The 2,500-nt window shown below is 46.8% G+C and overlaps 9 non-coding genes across 9 annotated transcripts in view; all 9 read left to right on the top strand.

Moving 5' to 3' along the window:
- Window positions 1-91: 91 nt before the first annotated feature.
- LOC146291508 (5S ribosomal RNA) lies at window positions 92-210 on the top strand. Its single transcript, XR_014757630.1, has one exon. It is a non-coding gene; the product is annotated as a 5S ribosomal RNA (ribosomal RNA).
- A 170-nt stretch (window positions 211-380) lies between these two features.
- Window positions 381-499, top strand: LOC146291507 (5S ribosomal RNA). The gene has a single exon (XR_014756241.1). It is a non-coding gene; the product is annotated as a 5S ribosomal RNA (ribosomal RNA).
- Window positions 500-675: 176 nt separating this feature from the next.
- On the top strand, window positions 676-794 carry LOC146291506 (5S ribosomal RNA). Its single transcript, XR_014758020.1, has one exon. It is a non-coding gene; the product is annotated as a 5S ribosomal RNA (ribosomal RNA).
- Window positions 795-986: 192 nt separating this feature from the next.
- LOC146291505 (5S ribosomal RNA) lies at window positions 987-1,105 on the top strand. The gene has a single exon (XR_014757855.1). It is a non-coding gene; the product is annotated as a 5S ribosomal RNA (ribosomal RNA).
- Window positions 1,106-1,279: 174 nt separating this feature from the next.
- On the top strand, window positions 1,280-1,398 carry LOC146291504 (5S ribosomal RNA). The gene has a single exon (XR_014756240.1). It is a non-coding gene; the product is annotated as a 5S ribosomal RNA (ribosomal RNA).
- A 184-nt stretch (window positions 1,399-1,582) lies between these two features.
- Window positions 1,583-1,701, top strand: LOC146291503 (5S ribosomal RNA). The gene has a single exon (XR_014756239.1). It is a non-coding gene; the product is annotated as a 5S ribosomal RNA (ribosomal RNA).
- Window positions 1,702-1,873: 172 nt separating this feature from the next.
- On the top strand, window positions 1,874-1,992 carry LOC146291502 (5S ribosomal RNA). Its single transcript, XR_014755788.1, has one exon. It is a non-coding gene; the product is annotated as a 5S ribosomal RNA (ribosomal RNA).
- Window positions 1,993-2,174: 182 nt separating this feature from the next.
- LOC146291501 (5S ribosomal RNA) lies at window positions 2,175-2,293 on the top strand. The gene has a single exon (XR_014757433.1). It is a non-coding gene; the product is annotated as a 5S ribosomal RNA (ribosomal RNA).
- A 182-nt stretch (window positions 2,294-2,475) lies between these two features.
- Window positions 2,476-2,500, top strand: part of LOC146291500 (5S ribosomal RNA) — a 119-nt gene continuing 94 nt past the window's right edge. The window contains exon 1 of the ribosomal RNA XR_014755759.1: window positions 2,476-2,500. This exon is cut by the window's right edge and continues 94 nt beyond it. This is a non-coding gene — a ribosomal RNA (5S ribosomal RNA).

The following is a 2,500-nucleotide window of genomic DNA, read 5'->3' as shown; positions in this document are numbered from 1 at the left end:
AGAGAGAGAGAGAGAGAGAGAGAGAGACTACCTTGCATTGTCAATTGCTAAATCTGTATATGGATAAGTAGCCTATGGTTGTCAACTTATTTCGTACGGCCATACCAGCCTGGCAACGCCCGATCTCGTCTGATCTCGGAAGCTAAGCAGGGTCGGGCCTGGTTAGTACTTGGATGGGAGACCTCCTGGGAATACCAGGTGCTGTCTGCTTTTTTGCTCATTCACTTAGAAACTGAAATCTTGCAATATGCACAAGTAGTCCTTCATGAAAGGGGCTGGAAGCTGTTTTCATTTTGACACGAGAGAGAGAGAGAGACCACCTTGCATTGTCAATTGCTAAATCTGTATATGGATAAGTAGCCTATGGTTGTCAACTTATTTCGTACGGCCATACCAGCCTGGCAACGCCCGATCTCGTCTGATCTCGGAAGCTAAGCAGGGTCGGGCCTGGTTAGTACTTGGATGGGAGACCGCCTGGGAATACCAGGTGCTGTATGCTCTTTTGCTCATTCACTTAGAAACTGACATCTTGCAATATGCACAAGTAGTCCTTCATGAAAGGGGCTGGAAGCTGTTTTCATTTTGACACGAGAGAGAGAGAGAGAGAGAGACTACCTTGCATTGTCAATTGCTAAATCTGTATATGGATAAGTAGCCTATGGTTGTCAACTTATTTCGTACGGCCATACCAGCCTGGCAACGCCCGATCTCGTCTGATCTCAGAAGCTAAGCAGGGTCGGGCCTGGTTAGTACTTGGATGGGAGACCGCCTGGGAATACCAGGTGCTGTATGCTCTTTTGCTCATTCACTTAGAAACTGAAATCTTGCAATATGCACAAGTAGTCCTTCATGAAAGGGGCTGGAAGCTGTTTTCATTTTGACACGAGAGAGAGAGAGAGAGAGAGAGAGAGAGAGAGAGAGACTACCTTGCATTGTCAATTGCTAAATCTGTATATGGATAAGTAGCCTATGGTTGTCAACTTATTTGGTACGGCCATACCAGCCTGGCAACGCCCGATCTCGTCTGATCTCGGAAGCTAAGCAGGGTCGGGCCTGGTTAGTACTTGGATGGGAGACCGCCTGGGAATACCAGGTGCTGTATGCTCTTTTGCTCATTCACTTAGAAACTGACATCTTGCAATATGCACAAGTAGTCCTTCATGAAAGGGGCTGGAAGCTGTTTTCATTTTGACACGAGAGAGAGAGAGAGAGAGACTACCTTGCATTGTCAATTGCTAAATCTGTATATGGATAAGTAGCCTATGGTTGTCAACTTATTTCGTACGGCCATACCAGCCTGGCAACGCCCGATCTCGTCTGATCTCGGAAGCTAAGCAGGGTCGGGCCTGGTTAGTACTTGGATGGGAGACCGCCTGGGAATACCAGGTGCTGTATGCTCTTTTGCTCATTCACTTAGAAACTGACATCTTGCAATATGCACAAGTAGTCCTTCATGAAAGGGGCTGGAAGCTGTTTTCATTTTGACACGAGAGAGAGAGAGAGAGAGAGAGAGAGAGACTACCTTGCATTGTCAATTGCTAAATCTGTATATGGATAAGTAGCCTATGGTTGTCAACTTATTTCGTACGGCCATACCAGCCTGGCAACGCCCGATCTCGTCTGATCTCGGAAGCTAAGCAGGGTCGGGCCTGGTTAGTACTTGGATGGGAGACCGCCTGGGAATACCAGGTGCTGTATGCTCTTTTGCTCATTCACTTAGAAACTGACATCTTGCAATATGCACAAGTAGTCCTTCATGAAAGGGGCTGGAAGCTGTTTTCATTTTGACACGAGAGAGAGAGAGAGAGACTACCTTGCATTGTCAATTGCTAAATCTGTATATGGATAAGTAGCCTATGGTTGTCAACTTATTTCGTACGGCCATACCAGCCTGGCAACGCCCGATCTCGTCTGATCTCGGAAGTTAAGCAGGGTCGGGCCTGGTTAGTACTTGGATGGGAGACCGCCTGGGAATACCAGGTGCTGTATGCTCTTTTGCTCATTCACTTAGAAACTGACATCTTGCAATATGCACAAGTAGTCCTTCATGAAAGGGGCTGGAAGCTGTTTTCATTTTGACACGAGAGAGAGAGAGAGAGAGAGAGAGAGACTACCTTGCATTGTCAATTGCTAAATCTGTATATGGATAAGTAGCCTATGGTTGTCAACTTATTTCGTACGGCCATACCAGCCTGGCAACGCCTGATCTCGTCTGATCTCGGAAGCTAAGCAGGGTCGGGCCTGGTTAGTACTTGGATGGGAGACCGCCTGGGAATACCAGGTGCTGTATGCTCTTTTGCTCATTCACTTAGAAACTGACATCTTGCAATATGCACAAGTAGTCCTTCATGAAAGGGGCTGGAAGCTGTTTTCATTTTGACACGAGAGAGAGAGAGAGAGAGAGAGAGAGACTACCTTGCATTGTCAATTGCTAAATCTGTATATGGATAAGTAGCCTATGGTTGTCAACTTATTTCGTACGGCCATACCAGCCTGGCAA

This window comes from Hypomesus nipponensis, chromosome 5 (genome assembly GCF_054491055.1).
Source record: "Hypomesus nipponensis isolate SF chromosome 5, ASM5449105v1, whole genome shotgun sequence".
In the NCBI taxonomy this organism is placed as follows: Eukaryota; Metazoa; Chordata; class Actinopteri; order Osmeriformes; family Osmeridae; genus Hypomesus; species Hypomesus nipponensis.
Note: the sequence above shows the minus strand (reverse complement) of the source record. Positions and strands in the feature narration are given on the sequence as shown.